Source organism: Lissotriton vulgaris, chromosome 4_1 (genome assembly GCF_964263255.1).
Source record: "Lissotriton vulgaris chromosome 4_1, aLisVul1.2, whole genome shotgun sequence".
NCBI classification, from domain to species: Eukaryota; Metazoa; Chordata; class Amphibia; order Caudata; family Salamandridae; genus Lissotriton; species Lissotriton vulgaris.
In genome coordinates, this window is record NC_141691.1 from 1,159,280,890 (window position 1) to 1,159,293,883 (window position 12,994).

The 12,994-nt window shown below is 44.2% G+C and overlaps 1 protein-coding gene across 1 annotated transcript in view; it reads left to right on the top strand.

Moving 5' to 3' along the window:
* Positions 1-12,994, top strand: part of CDH18 (cadherin 18) — a 2,230,955-nt gene that overhangs the window by 197,379 nt on the left and 2,020,582 nt on the right. The gene's annotated exons all lie outside the window — the stretch shown is intronic.

Genomic DNA, 12,994 nt, shown 5'->3' on the forward strand with positions numbered 1-12,994 from the left:
TGTTTGTTGTTGTGTAAGCTGCTGCATGTGTTGATCAGTAGCTATAAGAGTGGCCATATGGGTTATTGATTGGTTGCCCAAGTATTTGAATGGGAGGCTGAGTGTGTGTGTGGGTGGCTGGGAGGTGCGTGACTCTGTGCATAGATGTGTAAGCAGTTGATTCACTAGGAGTATGAGTTCAAGAGTGCATGTGGAAACAGCTATATGGGCGGTTGACTATGCATGGGTGTGTTGGTGAGTGAATGGATTTCTCATTGCTACATGAGCAAGTAAGTACGTATGTAAAACACAATACATGTGAGAGTTGAGATATATAAATAACTGAACATAAGAGCCAGTGAATGTGTGAGTGGCTGTATCGATCACTGTGAGCTTGTATCAGGGATTATATAAGAGAATAAATATGTGTTATTATATGTTTGAATAAGTAAGATGTGTATAACTTTATAGTTGAGGAAATGGAGGTGTGATTGATTCTTTGCATGACTGAGTAGGTGTGTGAGTAACTCCATGGATGAGTGACAGTCTGTGAGTGTCTGTTTATACTGAGTGTATGTAAGGTTATATTAGAGTCTGAAGAGGTTCATTGTATTATCACATAAGTGATGTGATCAGTGATGACAAATGAGATGTCATCAGTGATGTCATTTGAGTTGTCATCAGTGATGTCATCAGTGATGTCATTTGAGATGTCATCAGTGATGTCATTTGAGTTGTCATCAGTGATGTCATTTGAGATGTCATCAGTGATGTCATCAGTGATGTCACTGACCATGTCATGAATGATGTAATATGTGACATCATCAGCAGTGGATTGCGGGTGCGCGATATATAGTTAGCGCTTCTAACTATATATGAAATTTCAATGGTTTTATGCGAGTAAAATAAGGTTTTGTAAATGCTAATTCCTAACTATATATGGCCTAAAACCAATGGTTTTTTCATTGAATTTTCAAGGTTTTCTAAATGCAAATTTCTAACTATATATCCACTATAACCTATGGTTTTTTCTGTGAATTTCATTGGTTTTTTAATAGCAAATATGAAAAGCTTTAAAATGTCAAGTACGTGATAGATAAAAACATTTTCGTATTTATGCACGCTGATGTGCTTTGAACGCTGCACCCCCCCCCTCCCCTCTTTTGTCTTAGTAGTACTCTCTCTTTGCAGATAGTGAAGGGTAGTTAACGCAGGCCTTTACCCCCGTTGTAATCCGTCGTGCCTCCTTGTCTCTCCATTTGATTGATTGTTGTCCAAGCATTTACTGTTTTAGAATTGGTTCTCTTTGGATCATTCTCTATTTACAAACAAGCACAAAGTCGCAATACTCTGTTTAGTCTTTGCAGATAGTGAAAAATCGTGTAAAATAATAAAAGTAATCGAGCAAAATCAGTAGGCCACTAATTAGATCTCTTTTTGACCTCGCTAAAATAGAAATATTAGGAACAACCCTTCATGAGAAATACGAAAATAGTGAGATGAACTGAGCTCCACACCATGAGGACTGCAAGACAGCTCGGCTCCATCACCCATACCGCACAAAATAACGACAAACCCTATGCAAATATTAAAAATATAGACAACACACCAGCAAAGAAACAGGGTAAAACATTTTATTAAAAAACTATTTACATAACGTTGTTTTATAAGATGATGTCAGTAGTGGACCGATGTGTGAATAGATCGAAAACAGCACAAGGCTCCAAGATCCAGATGGCAAGCTCCTGGATGTTGGGTGCCATAGTTTAGAGTTCTGAATTTCAGCCTTTTTCAATGCCTGTGCTTTGTTGAATCAAAATGGCGGCTTGACACAAAGCTGACTCAAGCGTTGCTACTGATGCTATGCAGACCAAAACTGGTTTTCAGTTTGTACATTTTTCTAGATTTTTCAATCCAAGTTTGGTTGACTTTGTAGAACGATGGCTTCAGATTTTCAACATACGGTGTGGTGGCGCTGACTGGGAGGGGGCGCTTCGCTCCTGCCCCCTCCCCAAGTAAGATTTTCATACGTGAAAGTACGTTAATGGTTTTGGTCCCTGAGATGCTTCGATGTCACTACCATTCTCAAATAGCATAAGTTCTGGATGTTGGGTGCCATAGTTAAGAGTTCTGAGCACTGCTTGTAACACTGTCTGAAGCTTATTTCCACCTACTGCAGCTTCACTATTCTCAAAGTAAGTGAGTGTCGTTTGTGGACCTGACTGCATTAGAAAACAATGTGATATGTTACCTTCCTAAACAGCTTGACGGAGACCCCTGAGGGGCGGTGTGATGGCCATGGACTCGGAGAAGACGCTTGGCTCCGACACCCTCCCCAAGTCTTATAGCACTGGTGTAGCCTGAGATCGCCCCCGACATAGGCGGCCGGCTCCCGGGGTCCGGCGGAACTTTTTGCCTTTTGATGACTCTTCAATTCTGGACCTTGTCCCACAATCCGTTTGACCTGAAGACAAGCTGTAGTGGGGCGCCCCTTTATCGTTTTAGTTGCCATTCCGCCCGCTTTTGCTACACTGTGCCTCTTCCGCCATTCAGCTGTTTACCGCCCGCTCTTGCGACTACAGCGTCTCGCTCACCATGTAGTTGAGATGCGCCCGCTCTTGCGGTGCAGCGATAGGCGGCTGCCACAGGACTCTCAAAATGGCGGCCGGCTCTTCGGTTTTGGGCCTGGTCCACTAAAATGGCCCTGGGACACCTTGGAACTCGGACGCTTGTCTGCTAGGGCTTGGGTCCCATTCTCGAAAAGCGTCCCCTCAGCCGTGAAGATTCTACAAAAGTCTTGGGGGCCTCCGACTCCCGCAGGCTTCTGGTGGGGAGCGGCTGCCATGATTGCTCGTGGAATGGCCACGACGGAGCTACGAGATGGTAGTGGTCTCATGCTGACGCCAGCTTTAGTCTGAAACATCCAGAAACACTGTAGACTACCAATTCGATCAGTTCCGGTAGCGCCCCAACATGACCCGGAAGAGAAGAACTTGCCCTCCCCTCTTTGACTGATGGTTCTTGTTGCCTGTCCCCTCTGTTGTCATTTAACAGAACTTTTTGGACTGCTGAAAGGGGTTGTGTTCTGAACGCTGGTTGGTGGAGACATTTTGACTATATTCTTGACCTACGTTGTCGCGTAATGCGTTTTATGACACGCCGCGTTAGCGCACCCGGAAGTGATCCGAGGCGCGGCGCGCAGCGCGTAACGTAAGCATAACAGGTCATGTGACTTGTTAATAAAACTTTTCATTGGTTCATTTTACTTTTGTTAATTTAATGATGAAAAGCTTGGTCATATGACCTAAAAATTACGCTTTTTATTATTTTCGAACAATATTTTTTTTTCAAACATATGTTATAATATTCCAGGCTAATGTACTTTCCCGGAAAATTTACAACTGTCTTGCAAGTAAAATATATTCCTTTTTCGAGAAAAAGGGCGTTTCTTCCTTCCATGACGGAGCCGTTGAGTAAAAGAGATTCGGCCTGCTGTCTTAGTCGCCGATACGCCTGATTATCAGATTCTTATCGATCACTTTATGTTGCAGGAGTGGAAAACACAACTGCCCTTGACCATTTATCTTTACTGCGTTCCTACATATTATACCTTTTATCCGTCATGTAATTGGACTGCTTTATTTCACTTGCCTTTTACTGATTCGAAAACAGTCACTAAAAGTAAAAACTTCACCAATGAAAATACTACTACCGTGTTTTGTTTTAAAAACCTTTATTGTAAAAATGTCAGTATACAAATACGGGCCTACAACCACGTGGGCCGGCCACGGAGCAAACTGAAATCGTATATGATGAGGAGACATTTACACTGTAGAAGAACGTAACGAGCGGGCCATTAGGTGACAAGAACAAAGGTGTCTAACAGTTGCGGAATCGGTGGACGTACATTTTGTAATTAAAATACGACAGGGCCACTTACAATAACATTTTCTAGATATACATTTGCGGGCAAAGAGTTACGAGTCCCATTTATACCGGCGCCATTTTGGGCGAGGCCGGGCAGGTCCAAGATATAGTCAAAATGTCTCCACCAACCATCGGCCAGACCAGAACCCCTTTCGGCCCTTTATGCTACAAGATGGTGTCTTCCATTCAGAAAATATTGGTGGCAGCATTTTGAAAGGAAACAGAAACAGCCGTTCTCCTAGTGAGTTTCACATTCTTACATTTAGGAAGAATGTTGAAGAGTAGTATGTGGAAAATCTGAAGCCATTTTTCTACAAACTCTCAATCAGACTTGGATGGAAAAAAAAAACCTGAAGACTGTACAAACTGAAAACCAATTTTTGTCTGTATAGCACCAACAGTAACGCTTGAGTCAGCTTTGTGTCAAGCCGCCATTTTCATTCAATCAATAGTGTCCCCCTGCACACATTCAGGGACCTGGTCGTGTCTTCAGATGAAACGCATTGTAGGAAAAGGAGCAGAAAGGAAAAGGAAAAAAGTTCCGCCGGACCTAGTGAAGCTGCAGCAGGTGCAAATAAGCTTCAGACAATCTTACAAGCACTGCTCAGAAATCTCAACTGAGGCACTCAACATCCAGGACTTGCCATTCGGATCTTGGCGCCTTGTGCTGGTTCCGACCTATTCACACATCAGTCCACTACTGACATCACCTCATAAGCCAACGGGGCACCCCACGCCGACTTTCGGCGCAGCATTGTAGGATGGCCACACCAGTGCAGCCACTTGCTGGACACCACCTCGGTGCCATCCGGATCTCAGCGCGTTCGAGTCACTGTGCCGGAAGAGTGACCGGAACTCAGCTGAACACGCCGTCTTTCGGCGCAGCATTGTAGGATGGCCACACCAGTACGGCAATTTGCTGGACACCACCTCGGCGCCATCCGGATCTCGGCGCGTTCGAGTCACTGTACCGCAACAGTGACCGCAATTCAGCTGGACACGCCGTCTTTCGGCGCAGCATTGTAGGATGGCCACACCAGTGCGGCAATTTGCTGGACACCACCTCGGTGCCATCCGGATCTCGGCGCGTTCCAGTCACTGTACCGCAACAGTGACCGCAATTCAGCTGGACACGCCGTCTTTCGGCGCAGCATTGTAGGATGGCCACACCAGTGCGGCAATTTGCTGGACACCACCTCGGTACCATCCGGATCTCGGCCCGTTGTGCTGCCTTCGGCCTATTCGCACATCGGTCCGCTACTGACGCCGCCTCACGTGCCAACGGATTTTCTACGCTTTTTGTAGCCCTATGTCGCATAACAGGTCATGTGACTTGTTTATAAAACTTTTCATTGGTTCATTTTACTTTTGGTTTCCTAAAGATGGAAGGCTTGGTCATATGACCTAAAAATAACACTTTTCATTGGTTTAGAACATTTTTTTTTCCCAAACGATGAAAGCCCCACCTTGTTTCTGGATCATTCAGACTGAAGCTGGCGTCAGCATGAGAGCACCACCATCTCGTGGCTCCGTCGTGGTCATTCCGCGAGCAATCATGGCAGCCGCTCCCCACCGGAAGCCTGCGGGAGTCGGGGGCCCCCAAGACTTTTATACAATCTTCACGGCTGAGCGGACGCTTTTCGAGAATGGAGCCCAAGCCCTAGCAGGCAAGCGTCCGAGTTCCAAAGTGTCCCAGGGCCATTTCAGTGGACCAGGCCTAAAACCGAGGAGCTGTCCGCCATTTTAAGAGCCATGTGGCAGCCGCCTATCGCTGCACTGCAAGAGTGGGAGCAACTCAACAACATGGTGAGCGAGACGCTGTGGCCGCAAGAGCGAGCGCAACTCAGCTAGATGGCCGCCACCTGGGGAGGCCCGTTCACGCCGGCTCCCCCACGCCCCCCCCCCCCCGAGCCGCCGCACGCCAATTTTCGGAGCAGCATTGTAGGATACCAAAACCAGTGCGGCAGTTTACTGGACATCACCTGGGTGCCTGTCGTACATGTTGTGTCAGCCATGTGACACTGGACACAGACCGCTACTGACGAGGCTTCCCCCCGCACCACCCGGGACGCCCCACGCTGTTTTTCTGTGCTGCATTGTAGGATCCCTAAACCAGTGCGGCACCCAGGCGACATCACCTGGGTGCCGTCCAGAACTCTGCACGTTGTGCTGCCTTGGGACTATTCGCACAACAGACCGCTACTGACGAGGCCTCCCCTCGCCCCACCCGGGACGCCCCACGCCAATTTTCGGAGCAGCATTGTAGGATCCCTAAACCAGTGCGGCACCCAGGCGACATCACCTGGGTGCCGTCCAGAACTCTACACGTTGTGCTGCCTTGGGACTATTCGCACAAAAGACCGCTTCTAACCATTGTTGCTTTTTGTGTTCAGAAATGTTTAAATGTTTTTAGTTTTTGTTCCGTTTGTTAAAGTTAGTAGTTAATAAAGTTTTATAACCTTACTTTGTTGGAGTGTTATCTATTTTTTTTAAAACGGGTGAATGGGGCCTTGAATCGGGTTATTGTCATGTGTGGGCTTTGGAAGTGTGCTGCTGCAGGATCGGACATTTCAAACTCAAATGCACGTTCTTTTTCTTACCTTTCCGAAGCATGGAGCGCAATAGCAGGCAGAGAAAGGGTGATGCACGTGTTGAACACTACCTGACCTGGCAAGTTGCTGGCAGTGCCCCCCCGCCCGCTCCTGAAAGAGGGCACACACACACCGCCGCCCCGAGTACTTCACAAATCTTTAAAAGACCATGCGCTTGTTCATGAGGCTTAAATGGTTTATCACCTCTTCTACAACCCCTGCATCGACCCTCTGACGTTTCATGGAAAAATTACCATGTAACACAATACCAAGCCCTGTCGGCTGAAACCCCCAAGGAATCGTGGGGCATATTATCAAGGGGGTTTATCTCCGCTTTTTTTGGCTTTAAAAGCCATGAAAGCGGAGATAAAATTATCTCCCTATTACCAAGCTGTCGCTAACACCAGTTAGTGACAGCTAAAAGGAGATAGCGACCATCTTGGGCCCCGCTTTGCATGTCAGTGATATTTATCACTAATGACATGCAAAGTGGCGTGCCAAGATGTTAGCGACTGGAAACAGTCCCTAACATCGCTACCTTCTATTACCAACTTTTGGAGATATTCGCGCTAAGCGCGAATATCTCCAAAATCTAACACCTGCCCTGAGCAGTTCTTAGCCATGTTATCCAATGGGAGGTGGATAACATGGCTAAGAGCATTAGGTCGATAATACATGAATATCGCTGACTTTTCTGCGATAATAGCAAGGTTTATCTGCGATAAAAATCGCCGATGTGCGGCGATAATTTTTGTCTCTAAACAAGTTAGAGACAAAAATTATCGCTAGTTGTTCGTAATATGCCCCCGGGTTTTTGCTTGCAGAAATCGGGAGGCGGGAGACTAGCACTGAAATCAGTAGTCACACGCCTGAATCAGGAGGATTGGCATGTCTGAATTCTCTACAGCTGGGGCCATAAACTACATCCGCAGGGTTAGGTGATATCCTGGGACCAACCTGGCATCTAAAATGGCTGCCGTGCACGACAAAATTGTGGCATTCGAAAAAAAGGCAAGATGGCGCAGCCGCTGGAAGAGATGTATCAACATATATCAGCCTCCTCAGCCACCCTCAGGAAACATAGGGGATTAGGATACCTCTCCCGCACCCCCTTATACCTAGTAATTTAGTTAACGAAGCACAAAATGGCGAATTCCCGTTTCGCTACCAGTTTGCGGCCCAGTTCGCGGCCCGTGAAGCGCTTCTACCGTGAAAAATCATTTTTTTTTTATGTTCCCCACGGGACCCTTTAATAACCCCAACAACATTCCTAGGGGGTGAAGAGGGGGATACCTTGCCCCCTTTCATTAAATTCCCCCTTAGTTTTTCACCTTTTCTTCTCTCTCGATCCTACCGAGAGACAAGATGGCGGCCGCTCCGGACTGTCACGCAGCAAAAAAAAAAAAAAAGCTCACGCACAGCCGCTGGAAGAGATGTATCAACATATATCAGCCTCCTCAGCCACCCTCAGGAAACATAGGGGATTAGGATACGTCTCCCGCACCCACTTATAACTAGTAAGGGGATTAGGATACGTCTCCCGCACCCCCTTATACCTAGTAATTTAATTAACGAAGCACAAAATGGCGAATTCCCGTTTCGCTACCAGTTTGCGGCCCAGTTCGCGGCCCGTGAAGCGCTTCTACCATGAAAAATCATTTTTTTTTTTATTTTCCCCACGGGACCCTTTAATAACCCCAACAACATTCCTAGGGGGTCAAGAGGGGGATACCTTGCCCCCTTTCATTAAATTCCCCTTTCGTTTTCCACCTCTTCTTCTCTCTCGATCCTACCGAGAGACAAGATGGCGTCCGCTCCGGACTGTTTAGAATGTTGACAGACACCGGAGAGCCAATCAGCTTTCTGCGCGCAAAGTTCCGATAAGCGAAAAGTAAGCGGACCGGATCGCTGCCCAGAGCGCTGTTACAGATATATATCTTGGTTTGAACGTTAATTTCTCAAAAACTACTGGAGCACATATATTGAGACCTAGCAAAGGCACATCGGGCTAACAGTCCCTACAATTTTGCCAAGTTTCGTGCAAATCCATTCAGCCGTTCGAGCTAAAAGTGAGTCCAACCGCCCTATGGAAAACTCAATGCAAAAAACGCGTTTTGGGACCCCCCTTTTTTCTCGGCCCCCCCTTGACGAAACCCCCCCAAATTTTCAGGGGCTGCTCAGAATCAAAATGTGCCATTTTCCTGAAAATTTCAGCCGATTCCGTCCACAAACGCCAAAGTTATTAGACATAGAATTTTCAAAAGTCCCATAGAGAAAAAATTCTAACTATATATACCTACTGGCGATAGCCAGTAGGTAATATGTAGGTATATATATTTCACCTTTCTGTCCTCATCCTCTTAGAACCACCCTTCTCCCTCTATTCTTGGGGCCAGAGTGTGCTTGAAAACAATCTAACCCGTACTTTCTAATATTAACACTTGTAGATGTGCTAGAAAGTAAGAGAAATGCAAACTTTTCCACAAATGATAGAAAGCCCCCAGCAAAGTGATGTAAGATCTTGAATTATCATCAATTAGGCACTGGTAGATAACACGTTCTTCTATTTTTTTTAATATAAGATGCATATTCAACATCTTTATCAACTCAGCTCCAGTTCTGCGTGTAAATCAGCTCATTCATTTACAGTATAGGGTACTTCTAGTATTCATGTTTTAAAGTTCTAATATCAATTCCATTGATGATATGGAATCATAAAAAGTGTGGAATTTCCTGCCAAAAAAAACCTTGCGCTTGTCATGTTGTTTGAGCATAGCCTGGACATTTTCATATTTAAACTATGAAATATTCTGGTTTTATCAAAAACTACTCTTGGTAATATGATATAAATGTTTCAAATCAAACAAATGCTTTTTATTTATTACCATTTTATTCCATAGCCTTAGAGGGAACTTTTTCTTTTACTCTGAGCTCTTAAAAACTAACCACATTTTGTCTGGAACTGGGTTAGACTGTGGAGATTGAAAAGGGACTCCACATGGTGTGTGATGGTTACATCATTTTGAAATCTGGGAAGCACATAATAATAGATCAATTCTTAATCATCTTGATGATATCACCTTTATTTTCGCTCTTATCTCTATGTTTCATTATTCCCACCAATCAAAGATCATTGTGTCTTGACCTGTTCTCAAGTTATTCTTACTTAACTTTACTTGCTGACGGGTTGCTTAACAATTGGTTAATCCAGGCATTCATTTGCATCTTTCAACCCCCAACATCAAAATGTCTGTGCTCTAATGCAAGTCAGTTTAGAAAAGCTTCTAATTCCCAGCCCATTGCCTCTAATTTATGATCCATTGCCTCCATCTTTTGATCTAACATGTTCACTAAATACTCCTCCCTGAATTTCTGTGAAATTGTGTTTGAGAATGGATAGCACATTGGATCCACACTTTTTGTGTTTGGCAGGGAACACAGGCCTCATACTTTGAAAGATGGCATAGGTCAAATAATGTTTGATTTGATCGAGCTAAACTTTCTGGTCTAGTGGAATTTATATTGACTAAAAGTGAGAGAGGCCCTTCCATTGTAGCTGTAGATATCTTCACCTGATCTCAAATGTTGGAGGCTCTTATCATGAACCTTTACTATGTCTGCTAAATTCTCAGGATGACGACTCTTCAAAGCTGAAGTAGAACTGATATTTTGTTCTGTGTATCTGTAGCATGAGGAGATATTCATTGAGGTATTGGATTGTTGTTTATTCTCTAATAGTGCTACTGAGGCTTGCACTGATGTGCAGTATCTTCTTCTTAATAATTACTGGAGTGTTTTACTGGAATGTTCCTTATTTGAGCCACAATCGGGAATAAACACTCTGCTGTAGTTAGCTATCGATAATCCCAGTAGGCTAACACAAGCAGGACCCTGTTTGTTTAGTTCAAAGCCTCAGTTTGGGCCAACATCAAAGCTGTGCATGTATATTCTGACACAGATGAGAGGACATTCTGATGCAACCAGATCTGTAAAATATCCAACGTACACAATATTTTTATCTTCATGTTGATTCTGATACAGATGCTACTTATCATTTAATGCCAAGTCTGTAGCTGAAATAACTGGCAACATACTTTTGTAAATTCATTAGCAACTGCCTGACGGCCAGAGCCCGAGACATGATCTGAAGAGATTCAGGGTCTCACAGGACTGGTGGTAATATGTGTAAAGCACATGCTTTAAAAATAATATGTGGGAGATTAATACGTCTACCTTGTCTCGTCTACCTTGTCTTTTCTGCCTTTTCAAGGGGAGCAGTTTTTTTTTATTCAGGACTATTACAGTTGAGGCCAAGCGTGTGAGTGATTGATAATAGGTAGGGTTCTGATGCTGACTTATTTTTTTGTGCTCAGAGTAAAGCTCCCACTGAGTTTCTGTGAGGCTTTTAACTGGCAAATAACTTCATTAAAAAATGGCGGGCCATTGGTAACATGATGCTTAGGGGTGGGTGTGCAAAAAGATGTAGCAGTTGAGGTTTAAAGAGTCTCATTACTCATACAATGTTTTTCTAGGTCTTTCACAAATGTCAAGATTAACGAAACTGACTTTCTCGGCACTCAGCAATTCCAGGAGCAAAGGTACAATATTAACCCAATAGTACCACTTATGTATATCTTTTCCCACAAAGCCAGAGACAGAGTGATAGTTTTTTGTTGAGTTCCTCTTTTACCCAAAGTGTATCCCACCAATGCATATATATCTCTTGAGTTTGAATGCAGCCACATCAACCTGCTAATTGCTACATCTACTTTTACTGCCACCGCAGGACTACCTTATGTCATCTGCTAGTGCCTCATTCAACTACAACTCTGTGCTCCCTGATCAGTGCAGTGAATGGAACCAGACACATAAAGGAGGCAGCTGGTAGGGTTCATCTTCTTTTTATTTGTCTCAGCAATAGGTAGAGCAGAGCTGTCATCAGGAGTGGCGATGGACAGGCTGTTGTCAGAAGCAGTGATGAGTGCGAAGCATAAACGTGCTGTGGTGCCATCTTCACAGCAGCAGTTCTCTAAAGTCCTTGCAAGCTGAAACAGATGTGCTGTAGCAGCTCTTCGGGAGTCAGCAGATTACCAGAAGACCCTCTTATGCATCTCAACAGCACTCCACCATTAGAAGAACTCTGCTACAGGTGTGATCCCAGAGATGGAAGGGGGCAAGGCGTCATACCCTAGACAGCGAGTGACAGACGGCTCAGGTCATTAGCCTGTCAGGTACCTACATTCTCCACGTTGTACCAGCTTCAACATGCCCTCAGAACTTTTTTTTATAAATAATACTTTACAATGGGCACAGTTTTACTTTGAAAGGAAGATTATAGAGATAAAGACCACATGCCATCAAAGGGATAATGTATGGAGTTAGCATATGAGACTTCATACAACTTGAGGGGTGCTATCGTGCAAAAGTATTTCTTAGTCTCTATATCTCAGTTACTCCAACCCCTGAAAGGCTGCTCATATGAGGTAATAGCATTACGTCATCCATAAGGCTGGAGGCAGATTATGATCCCCATATGGCAACTGGTGCTCACAACTCGAAGGAAAATAATTTAATATGCAACCTGTGGCGTACTTACTGCTATGCGGTGGTGTATGTAACTCTTAATGTGGTTGCACCACTGATCCCAGTGATTCTGGTAAAGTATGCAGCTGGAAAGAGCTCTGCCTCATCAAAACCTACTGTATGATTACAACACTACTTTTTGGATAGTATGTAGTTGGAAGAAATACAGGTTTAGTGTAAACTGATAATGTAACCATGCCTCATCCATGCAGAGAGGTAAAAGGAAACCGTAACCGTCTGTGGTCTCATTCAAGCATTATTGTTATTTTTGGGTTGACAAATAGTCCCAAAAACATTTATTGTGGTAATTTGCATGAAAAACGGCTCATTTTCAAGGTACAGGGCTCACAGAGTTTCAAGCCACAGGTAGCATCATTCACCCCTGGGAATTAAACTATATTTAAATAGCAACGTGGTCACATACATCCTTCTATAACAAGTGGTGCATCAAAGACAATGTTTAGCCCAGGAATAATAGCGGACTGTATCCACCTACTTCGATTTACTGCTGAAAGGTACGGAACATGTGAGTCCACTGGATCTTTTATAGAGTTCATTACAGATTACTTAAGCAACTTTTATGGTGACTTTGGCTGCTGTGCGAATAGCGAGAACTTGTAAATTAGGAAACCCTGCGTTCAGAGTTCAATTAGCAGATAGGATAGAAAACAAAGGCCACACAGACAGAACCAAAATGTATTTTTTCAGTTAGCTTTCCCAGGTAGAACCTATTTTTTTTTTTAAATAGACCAACCATTTTTCGGGACTAATACCTGTATTCGAGACTATGGCCATGCTTACGGACCTGCCATGAATGAACTCAGTAAATCCATGGGTTAAAATTAACTGCATTTAATGGAGCTGTCAATCAAAGCACTTGGGTATATGTTCACTCTAGTGGTAAAAATAAGCCT